At 36.8% G+C, this 12,389-nt stretch overlaps 1 protein-coding gene across 2 annotated transcripts in view; it reads left to right on the top strand.

Moving 5' to 3' along the window:
- Window positions 1–12,389, top strand: part of LOC124211707 (uncharacterized) — a 91,092-nt gene that overhangs the window by 1,939 nt on the left and 76,764 nt on the right. Inside the window, exon 1 of one of the 2 annotated variants that reach the window (XM_046611045.2) lies at window positions 8,755–8,913. The exons of the other annotated variant lie outside the window; for it this stretch is intronic. The gene's annotated coding sequence lies outside the window, so the exon portion shown is untranslated. Of the gene's footprint in view, window positions 1–8,754; window positions 8,914–12,389 lie in introns of those variants that run through there. 2 annotated transcript variants of the gene reach the window in all.

Below are 12,389 nucleotides of genomic sequence, written 5' to 3'. Positions count from 1 at the left end.
TAAATCATTGTTGGAAACAGCTTTTGATGGATGAATTTACGTGCAGAGGTTGCAAGTCCAGGTCTACAATTATGACTACTTTAACATTAAAATCCCACTTGAATTTTGTCTATTTCTAGATGTATCTGTTATTAGATTTTTAATCACAACACCTAAGTTCCTCTTTCGGATTCAACTACACATGCAGCGTTTTAATGCAGCGGCACAGTCTAGACTTGATATTTTTTCAAACCCGATACAATTTTCTCCGATTGACGTATTAATGTTTATACTTTTGGCTGCTAACAATTTGCCAATCTTGCGGTCGGGCTAAAAAAGCATACATTTATATACTCCAACATTCTCCGCGAAGGGCTTCCGCGATATTTATTATCATTTTATCACCCACTATCACGTTCTACTTCCTCGACTAACGAGGAAAAAATAATAACCCCGTGTGTGTCCCAATGAAATTGAGATAAATATTTCCCGAAAGGGAATACTCGTACAATTTTTTACCCGTACAATAAATTGTCTCCCTTGTATTATAATTAATATTAACATTTTTTTTTTTTCACATTCATATCTTATGAATACTTTATTTGCAGTATTTTCATTGTTATCAACGATCAAATATATTTTACACTCGTATATATAAATAATGTCCGTCTCGAATTCTATCGAGCTCTACCTCGTATGGCATTCGGTAAACGGATTTTCATTACAACATCGTTTTACTTTATGCTTGCAACGATGCCCACTCATTATATTACATACCGATGTTTGATTGCCGTGGCGAGGACACGGATAAGTATGTATAGTAAAAAAGCGTGGAAAGGCGAAGAGGTGGAAAGGCGAAAAAAAAGCAACACATAGCTCGCCCCGAGTCTTCTGGCCTGCACCGGCAATCATTTATCAAATACATGAATAGTCGCTATATATATATATGTATACGTATATTTTATTTTAATTTTTATTTGGCCCAAACCAAATCATATAAATGACATAAAGTATAATATGCAATACTTAGGAACTAGATATAAAATACATTGAATCCTACTAAGGCACCTAACAATATAATTACTTACCAGACTTCTGTGTGTAGGTTTGGTTGATATAAAAGTGAAATTGAAAAAGAAAAGGAAATAACAATAACAGTATATAAACTTTAAAGTATAATTTGTTGATGCATTCACAACTAAATGGGTAGTGATATACAAAAAGTTTTTACAAAATCAACGATATATATTCTTGTTTGATGAAATTATTATTATACAAAATAGTTTTTCAATTTTTTCTTATCATCGTACGAAAACTTTTTTAAACCAACTGATCAATTATATCAAGATCCAGTAATGCTACAACGTAGGCATTTTTTATTCATCAGAGTTCTTAAGATATTTTAGATACTCTAAATATATATACATACATATACGTATGTACGTTATATGCATTTATTTGCGTGTACGCAACCTGCCTATGAACGGTAAGAATTACATGCAGTCAGTATAATATGTAAATGTAGGTATATATGCGTATACACATATACATACATATATATATATGGCAGCGACGGGCGAGTTTGATAAAATTCTAGGACACGGAGCGTGGCGGGTTGACTCTATTTCTAAATCCATTTCTATTTTCTATTTCCACACCGTGGTCGCGGGGCGAGCGACGACCATTTTATACGTCTGTGATATTTTGAGACTTGGGTGCTTCACGAGCATCGGCCTGCGGCTGCGGTTGCGGATATCCCGGTTTAGTCCTAAGCCTCTTGCACAGCTCCTTATCTTCATCGTGTGCAGTGGATCTCGTATGAATATCTGTGCGTCTCTCCGTGTATCCTCGTTGCATCGTACACATGGTGCACCGTTCATTTATTTACGACGATGAAGTCAGCAACGTTACCGCAATAACGTTGCAACTTTAGGAAAAATCGCTACTTCGGCACCTTTAGGAATGTCCGAAATTTAGAAAATTTTTAAAACACACTGAGAGAAATTTTTGGTTCCGGTTATCGCTCGGTCCTTAACTATTTTCATTCTTTACCACAATCGAAAAATACAGTTCTAGTTAGAAAATGAAAATTAGTTTTATAGCTGTTACCGGAAAGTCTAGTATCCGTTACTATTCTTTATCATTACGATCACTGTTGATATATTTTCTCGTAACTGTTGCGAAAATTTAATGCTTGTGCAAGAATAAATTGACGTTAAAGCCTTGTTTATCTAAAAACGTATAGTAAACCTCACAAACTGATTTCGCGTTGCAATTACCAAAAAAGTATCGACGATAGCGCAAAATGGTTAGGCGTACCTCGTTTTTCGTAATTCCAACAACATTCGAACAGTTTTTTTAACGATACCTGTTCCACTGAATTTTTCTAGTTACTGTAACAAATGAAATTTTTCTCAGTGCGGTACAGACAGAGTATGTAGTGTTATTTTGGAAAAGCCAACTCTTCGAAAGACATTCTTAAATTGTGCAATAACGACAACGATCTTAACCTAACGCGTCGTTGCTTTAAACGTTACTGACGATAGCCTCGTCGATTTTTCGATTATCGGCAACCTGCACCGACAGTGCAAACGTGGAGCGGCTGCTGCATGTTAACAGGAATAACTTATCACACCGCGTTTTCTCCTTATTAGTCACCGGTAATTATACATCGGCGCTCTCTTCGCATGATCGGGCAGTCGGGTGGTGTCATGGTCTTGTGAACGCCCGTCATTTTGTTCACGATCGCTGTTTAAGCGTCTAACTATATCGCTTAATTCGATACGGAACTAGGTATAGACGTAGTTTTCTTGTTCGTTGAGATTTTAGACGTATGTAACGTGCGGGAATTCGAAACAGGTAGGTACATATTGTGTACTGTATGAATAGGGCCCGGATAAATGTGTATTAAAAATTACAAATTATATGTACGAATAATATAGACTTGAAAAACTAAAATATTTTTAAAAAATTATAGAAAATAGAAACTGCATTTTCTGGCTCAAAGCATCGTACTTTATGTAGGGATTTCGTTTCCGATTCAGGATTGAAAAAGATTTAAATAAAAAAATATGTATTTACATGTTAATCCGGGCCCTAGTAATAAGATGTTGTACATTATATGCTTGTTGCATTGTAGTCTTTATAATTTATCGTTGTTTGTATACTTACACGCTATTATTTTACACCGAATTTTGCAAAATTTTCTTTCCAATTTCAAAGAATTTTTCATACATTTAGATACGCAAACGAGAATTGAAAAATTCAGAAAACAGTGAAATCTATTTTGCACATCCTGCCATTTTCATCGCTTTATAATTATTTGTAAACGATATCCAGCTGCGGCATTATCATTTTGTTTATAGAATTTTGAATTTATGTTGCAAAATAACTCCCCAAGGTACAACGAATCCTCCATTTGCAAGAGGGATCGCATAAAAGATCTTATCTTGTGCGCAAAATACTTTACGAAAAATATAAATATGTATTAAGAACAATTAATACTCTCAAATCGATGTTTCTATCTTCACGTTGAGAAAGAACGGCTAATCCGAGTTTCCCGGAAGTTTCTTAAAGTTGGAATGTTTATTGATACATTTGGTAATTGCGTTTATTCAAAATTGAACTGAAAGAAAAATTGGACTATTTTAAATCACGATTTAAACATCTGATGTCTAATTTCTAACTAATTTGCTTGAAAGAATTGAGTTTGTTGGTAAAGTTAGGTTGAAATGAGTCCGGGAAAAATATTTATTCCAGTCAGAGAATTTGACACGTCGTCATTGGCACTGGACACCCCTTCAAACATCGTCTGTAACAACTTTTCGTTGCAGATGATGCAATTACTTGAACTTTAGCTTCCATCGTATGTGCGAAATCAACTATAGATTTTACATCATAATTTGGTAAAGTTATCGGAGTCATACGCCATCTTATTCCAAATGATAAACCGTTGCGTACTGATAATGCATTAGAAATAAATATGGCTCATGGGTGAATCGTTGTTTTTCCTGCTCCAATGAACGCGGAACTTACCTTTGGACATTAGTCGACCATTTTATCATTCCCACTACAGATAATTCTTTGGTGGAAAACTTATACAGCGCCTCGGTTTTCAAGAATTTTTCGTCATTCCTGCAGAACTGAAGCGTCGGGTCAATTCTTTCCACTGTATAAACCTTATAAATTAAATTCTAACCCGTATATGATCTGTTAAAAATTTTTTTATGCAAGTTTTTACACTGCGTTGGAAGTTTTATCCTGTTATACGGAAAATTGAATTCATCGTACACTTACTGTTTTAACTCAATTCACAAATACAATAAATTTACCAAACAATTTAGTAAATTCAAATTACTTTTCTGCGTTTTTCCTATAAACTTTGGTAATATCAACAATTTTCATTATAAATTTAAAACAAATACATAGTAATTCGCGTCGCTGCACCGAATTTGTATATTTGCAACCTTATTTCGCAAATTGACAACTCTTTTGTACAGTAAATGCCTAGTAAATTCATGTAATTTATTTAAATGTTGACCGATCGCTACGAAAAGTTAAATTATAGCTTTTAGTTAACCAATTACACACGAACTTTTATTACAAGCATATGTCCGTAATTATATATTGTGTCCGCTACGAAGATCGTTCGACGAAGCGAATTTTAGGGTGTTGAAGTAATGCAGGAGTGAAAAATATAAATTTGCAACCTTGTCGTTACACTGAAAGTATAATAAGTAATTTTAACCTCTTACACGTTCTCGAGCTTAATTGTTATTTAGTTTATGGTATTTTTTCGAGGAAAAGTTACACCGCAGCACGATAGGGATTTACTTATATTTTACTACTGCCTAGATTATATTCAAGTCTCTGCAGGTGTTATCAGACATGCGTTCTTTCAACTTATATCGCGGTTGTAACCCTGTAAAAAAGTGTCGTTTTATAACGTCTTTAGCGCTGCGTGTGCAGGAAAATACGAAAATAAAAAAAATATGGAGAAAATAGAATAATTATATTAAATCTTCCCCGATCATCAACACGAAACAAGGATCGTGCAGATAATTTTCGCCAATGGAAATGCGAAAGTTTTCGTAACTCGACTCGAGAATCCCAGATACGGAGATTATATCCGGTTCAATTCCTAAATCCCCGCCGGGTTTCCCTGCAGTCTGTGTTTCATTGCGTCCAGTTAACCTCATCAATGCAGTTTGTCGCTGCAGGCGGAATTATTACATCCGCTTACAACCGCGTCGGGTTTTAATTTTTACATTCACCCTGAAAAAAATGCGTTCCGACACAATTTCACCGAGAAAAGAATTTATTTATTGTTAACAAACGCAAATTTGGACGTACGATGGTGAGATAAACGTTACGTTATTATTATCAAATTTCAGTTGAGCCAAATACGATTTTTTAACTATTAATAAATTTCTATCGATCATTATTTGACAATAATAAAAAATTTGATAATAATAACAAAACATCTATTTCGCCGTGTCGAAATATTTACGTTTTTTAACGGTAAATAAACTCTTTTCTCAGTTTATAATCCGTTCAACATGCAAAAAGGAGTCGTTCCTTTTTTCTATACCCATCAAATTCTCGACAGTTTTTAGATGACATTGTGCCGCGTTTTTTTTATATCGTCCGTTTTTCGTTTGTTTTCACTCGAGTGCCGATAAACAGGAAAAATTGATATGAAAAAATGGGTGTTTCGTACACATTGCAATCATCCGCGTCGCGCGTATAGATAAATTTATACCATATACCGTTATAGGGCGATTCTGGAATTAAAAATACTGAAAATTTTCAAATTTTCCTATACCTAAGGCGATCACGTTGCGCAATAATGGAAATAAATTCACAATTTAACGGTGTAAAACTGCCGTATAATCGGATCGAGCGTATCGACGACACCCGGGAGATTGAGAGGAACGGAAATCGGTGCAAGTGCATTTTCCTCAACTACCGTCGGCCCGAATGCGACTTTTGAAAATTATTATTGCGTCGGTCGATCGTGCGACGCGTGATTTCTGAATTTTGATTAGATCGTTCGTGTTTAGGCGTCCATTTGACCAGCCAGAGATTCGGCCATTCCGAAGGCCACCGACGTTATTGCGCATCAGCTTCTAGCCGCTGATATAAATTCTCGGGCAGTGATATTCGCTCGGTAATTCCACCCCACAAATCGGTAAACACCCGACAATTGAAATTTGACGAAAAACGTTTGAAAAAAAAACATCATCTCCATCGATCGTCAAAAATTCTACAAAAATTACCGCATTCATATAAACTGTACAACGCGTCTATTATACTATACCCCTTACATATGCGGCCATACATACGTGTGTATATATACGTGTTACACACTCTACGGTATGACGCGAATTCGACGCGATTCTGCGGCCATTTTGTAGTCGCTTACGATTGGCGTTGCCTCCGCGAGAGAGAGCGAGACCCTCTCGGATACATTTTCTTTCCATGTCTCTCTCTCTCTCTCTCTCTCTCTCTCTCTCTCTCTCTCTCTCTCTCTCTCTCTCTCCGCGTGCATACATCTAGGTACACACATACCGCGGATATAAATACCTACGTATACGTGATACGCGCGCGTGTGTGCGTGTTTTTTTCTCGTTTGTCTCTCTGTACACGCGTACAACGATTATCACCGTGGCTAATAAAAATTTCGCCTGTATGTAAAATATCATTACCTACATATATATATATATATATGTATATATATACGATCTCTATATAAATCGCTCGATATATATTCACATATATTATATATACCTATTATTACAGTTTTCGCAGAGAATCGTTCTAAAAATCATGCACACTTGTTGCGCGAAATTTCATTATCATTATTATTACAACCATCATCATCATCATAGTCATCTTAGGTATATACATACATATATATACATATATATATATGTATTCCTTTTTTCTTCTCCCGTCGTTCCGCAACTACAAGTTTCTCTTTCGCAATATCTTATTGTATTTGCAAAATTCGTCGGCAGATTCGGACCTCCTCGACACATCGCGTACACACGCACGCGTCGCATACACACGTACGCGTTGCCGTTTGTCGTTATGCCTCTCTCCCCCCCTCCCCCTCCCCCTCCCCCTTCACCCTTCTTTCCGCCGTTTCTTCGACGTTGCCCCCCCCCCCCCCCCCCTCTCGCTCCGCCACGCCGTCGTCGTCGTCGTCGTCGTCGCTCGGCGCAAATACCGCCGCAGTTAGTAGCCCGCACGAGTATAGAGGCAGGCTCTTGGCCGCGGATCTGCGAGGGGGGCGGCGGCGGTCCTCCGAGAGTCGGACTACTCCCGTCCCAGTCCTCGTTCGCCCGTCGACCGACTCGGGGTTTATCGTCCTCCTTCCTCGTCGTTCTCCTCGTATCGTCGTCGTCGTCGTCGTCGTCGTCGTCGTCGTCTTCGTCTTCGTCCTCCTCGTCGTCGATTCTTTCTACTCACCACCGTCGCGAACCCTGTAAAGTCGCGATATGCAGTTACGTACGTACTATACTATACACCAATATACATGCGCGCATACACACACACACACACACACACACACACACACGTATGCACACGCATTATACATACACACCCATCCACGACGGCATGTGTAATAAAAACATTTAACGCGCGCATACACACGCGACGCACGCTGTACGCGCGTGTGCGTGCGCGTGTACGCAGATATTTGTGCGTGCGTACGTACGCACCGAGCACGGACAAACATATACAAACACACACACACACACACACACACACACACGCGCACGCGCGTACCTTGTAGCATATTACGAGGAATAATTCGCGTTTCGCTCTATTCGCGACTTGCCCGTTTCCCCAGCAAGCCTCGTGGCGCCCCTTCCACTTCCCCCGCCTTCTCCCCCCTCTACAGCCTAAACCCCCCCCTCACCACCCATCCCCTCGCTGATTTCTGTTCTTCCTCTTCTGTACAGTTTTTCTTTTTCTTCTTCTTTACTGCTCTTTCTTCTTCTTCTTCTTCTTCTTCTTCTTCTTCTTCTATAGCTATATTTCGTTGAGTATGCCTTTAATAATTAATCCCTTTAATCGCGCCGTATGTCCATAATATATGTGTAATCTATTATTATACATTCTCCGAAGGATTCCTTTGTTATAATTTTACGTTCCCTTCTTTCTGCCCCCCCCCCTCTTACCCCCCCCCCCCCCCCCCCCCTCCACCGGCCAATTCTCAGCCTTTTCCCATCCCCCAATCGTTCGTTTCATTACCGCCGTGGTGTTGAGAAAATCGTCGTTAGTGTTATTTTGGTGATGGACATAGAAGGATGAAAAAATATTTTGCCCAGCGTAAAATTTAACGAAGGCAAAAGGACGAGAATTGAGAGAAAAATTTTTGCGACGAAAATTATGTAAAGCGAATAAAATATTTACAAACACGGATATATACATTATAATTATATGTATAACAATGCGGATATTGTGTAATCACGCGGAATGAATTTAAATACACGCACAGAAACGCACAACGGTTAACTGCATTATACTATACCTAAGTATATAATTATAAAATAAATACATAATAATATATTCGCAGATTATTCGTGCTTAAAACTTCGCGACGATTCTTATATTATATTATTGTATAGTCGCGGCGGTTGCGGATACAATTGTACGTTGTACGTCTCACAGTGCAGGTGCGCGGTATTGGTTACAAATATTAATTTTTATTGTTTTTTTTTTTTTTTTTTTTTTTACTTTCCTCCATTTTTCATTCGACGGACACGATACGCGCGGAAAATTCGCGAAAGTGTAAACGTATGTATAATGTGTGTAATGCGGACGACGACAATCATCCAGAAGAAGCGGCAACATACACCTACACGCAGCCCTACAGAAGGTACCATTGCGTACGTGTGACGTGAACATGCTGTCGTTGAAAAGGTATTATGTCTTCATTAACAACAAGTTGATAATGATTTATTTTATATTATAAGGTCGCGTGGCATCTTGTTATTCGGTTAGTGGCGAGAGATTTTATTTACTGTACGAGTAGATCGAGGTTTTTTCTTTTCTTTTTTTTTGGGGTACACGAAAAAGAAAAAGACGTTTTGATCGTTAATAGGTACATTGTTATAACTATAAACAGACCTACTCAGGGATTAGGTATTTGTCAGAATTGTAAATTTTGTTAAAATTTGTAAATTTACACAACCGAATTACATGGCAATGAACTTCTCGCATTTAGAAATGAACCGACACGTGCGCTGTTTAATAAGGTCACGTAGCAGTCCTACCATGAAAACAGTCTCACTATGGCTCATTTTTACTCATTATTTTCGGAATTGCGGAAATTATCTCAACTATGCAATTTTTGGCCCCTGAAATTCGGGAAAAGTGGAAATAGTAACACGTGTCAAAAAACTGTAAAATTGTTATTTTTTTTTTTTTTTCCTACGACTTTCGGAATATACGAGCGATCCACCGTCGAAATGTGAACACCTTCCGTACGTTTTTTTTGTTTTACACAGAAAGACAAAAGGGTGAGTTTGCTCGGTCGGTAAATGTAGGATTGCTACATCACCTTAAATTTCAATTTTACGCGTATATCTATAATAGAATTGAAAATATTTCGCGCAGCGTTTATTTTTATTTTTAATTTTTTTAATTTCGTCCCGTCTTTTCAACAAAAATTCGAATCTTTAGCAATGATTGTTTCACACATGCTCCGATCTTCACGCTATTCGGACGTATCGCATGCAACAGGGTGTGACTTAAATTGCAGTCGTATATGTACAGATACGTCGGTATTCCCGCCATCATATCCAGCATCGTGCAAAATTTACTTCCGTTTCGCGAACAAAATGTATGTACACATTGTACACGTATGTGGGTACCTATATACAGGGCATTATGTACTTACGGCATAGCAGACACGTATAGGCAGGTTGGTGTAGATACATACGTTGTATGTATTTACGTTATAGGTATTGCCGGTGTGTAGGTTGACTGTCGCATTTGGGTAGGTGGCCTATAGTATATCTATGTTTAATAACGGTTGGGTGTTTAAACTACCGGAATAATAATCACACGGTCTTATATACATATAATACATGTAATATTATTATATATAATACTTTAGAACGAGTACAGATCTGTATAAAAATACGCGTGTATAATAAATAATGCATATGTACTCGATACTCGATAGCAAAAATTTGTTGTATTTAAATATTGATTTATTCGGACGTGTTTTTTTTTTTTTGCCATCAATGTAATGCAAAGAATAGTCTATATACATATTAGAGGTTGTGTATGCAGGGTATGTTTGAAAGTATGGTTCATTAAGTACGTATTTTGGAATATATGCATACTAAAATTATTCGGTTCTTTCTTTTTTTTTTTTTTTGGAAAACGCACACCTATGTACTTGTGATAATAAAAAGTAACGATTAATAGAGAATGATATGAAATTATCGAATAATTTATCGCGAAAGTGTCGAAGTGAACTTCTGAACGTGTAAGTTTAAACAAACGCGTAACCAAATGAATTCCATCGGAGAGACGGAAAGCGAAATAAAGAGAAATAAAGAGAGCGAGAAATAGTGTCACAATCTTATCTTTCGCGCAGCAATAGCTCGCGTAGATAAAACCTCTGTATAGGTTGTATCCGTGTTACAATAATATTAACAGCGATAATGATAATTATAATAATTATCCTTACATCGCAATGAAGATCGTATGGTAACATTTGAAAATGATATTTTAGCATCGGTACATACGTTTTATGTATTACATCGTACACTTACAATTAGTACAATGTGGGTATAATCGTTGCGAGTATCAACGATTAAAGTTTTACTAGATGGTTATTATCGTCGAATATACACATGTATGCACGTGTACGTCTGTGTGTGTATATATATATGTATAAAATGATGTGTAAAAACGACGGAGGTTCGATTTTTGTAGATTTTCAAATACCAGATACTTCATATCGGTATTATCAATATATTGCTGCTCAAATATCGATAAATATGTTAATTGGAAGATGAAACATTAAATCTGCTTCAGTTTCAGTTATTTATTTAGACTTATAACTTTAGCGTTGGAATTCTTTATTCCATATAACATTTTACCATATAGAATATTTATTATAATTGTCTAACTAAAATACATAATAATGACTCCAAAATTACATATGTTTTACAACGATACGCTTAGGGTAGAAAACTGCATTTAATATTAGTCGAGGTTTTCTCTAAATCGAATTATTTTCAGTTTATCGTTTGACAGTTGGAATTTTTATACACTCTCATCGAGTACGTAAAATATCGTTGAAAAATATCGATATTTTAATTTCTCCAAGTATCGACGTCGGTAAATATCGATAAATATCAGCCGACACTAACTGGCGGACCTGACGTCTGACTACCTAACCATAATTGCATGCATGACATACGCTTCGGCTACGTAGGTGCAACGTCGTTTTAACGTCCACCAGTTTATACCTTACCATTCACCTTTCGTACAGCGTTACACGCATATCCGTATATTGCTTGCATTATACATGGATTACACGTCTGTATTATACGATCGTTAATTTTATTCGCGATCCATTTCGATGTATAATCGGTGTATTATTATTATTATTATTATTATTATTATTATTATAGCTGTTGCGGAATTTGGCAAACACGTGCCACCTCACGTGGGTGCGGATAGTCCGATATTCGATTCTTTATACTCTCTTTCTCTCTATTAATCATAAACAATGATTGTAAATGATCGATGCAATGTTATATGAATTGGGTAGATAGGTAGGTGTAGCGATGCAATAGTCACTTAATTAAATAATACAGATGCAAACATCCCGATTCGCATAATTGGCGTAATTTTCAGTTTTGTTCTAGTTTATACGTATCTGCGTGAAGTTGATAAAAAAACGTCAAACGTGCCGAAAAAATAGATAAAAATAGCTACGTAATGGAACCGGTGTTATAAGACGTGTTCTGAGTGGAATATAAAAGTTTTGAGAATTTTTAGAGAATTTTTAGACCGTTCAAACGATGTTTTAGTTGACCAGAAAAATTGAAAGTGCTGAAAACAATGGAAAAAAGATCCTTTTCATAATCGCTTTTAATATATGTAAATAATTGATCAGTTGAATAAAAAATCTGAAAAAAATCAGGGTACCGTTTTTTAGAGTCACGCCAGTTACTGAAAATTTTTTGAACAAAATCAGAAATGGTGAGGGCCAGACGTTGCTCGGATTTGCATGGAATCCCCCATATACATACAATATTTATAACATATACGAGTAACTGTAGTTGGTATCACATCTCTCGAGGATTAAAATTTCGGTAGAGCATCTCAAACAAAATAACTCGGTCGAGTACGAGCTCTTAATATTGATATTT

Source organism: Neodiprion pinetum, chromosome 2 (assembly GCF_021155775.2).
Source record: "Neodiprion pinetum isolate iyNeoPine1 chromosome 2, iyNeoPine1.2, whole genome shotgun sequence".
Lineage (NCBI taxonomy): Eukaryota > Metazoa > Arthropoda > Insecta > Hymenoptera > Diprionidae > Neodiprion > Neodiprion pinetum.
The sequence above is the reverse complement of the archived record's forward strand: the minus strand, read 5'-3'. Positions and strand labels throughout refer to the sequence as shown.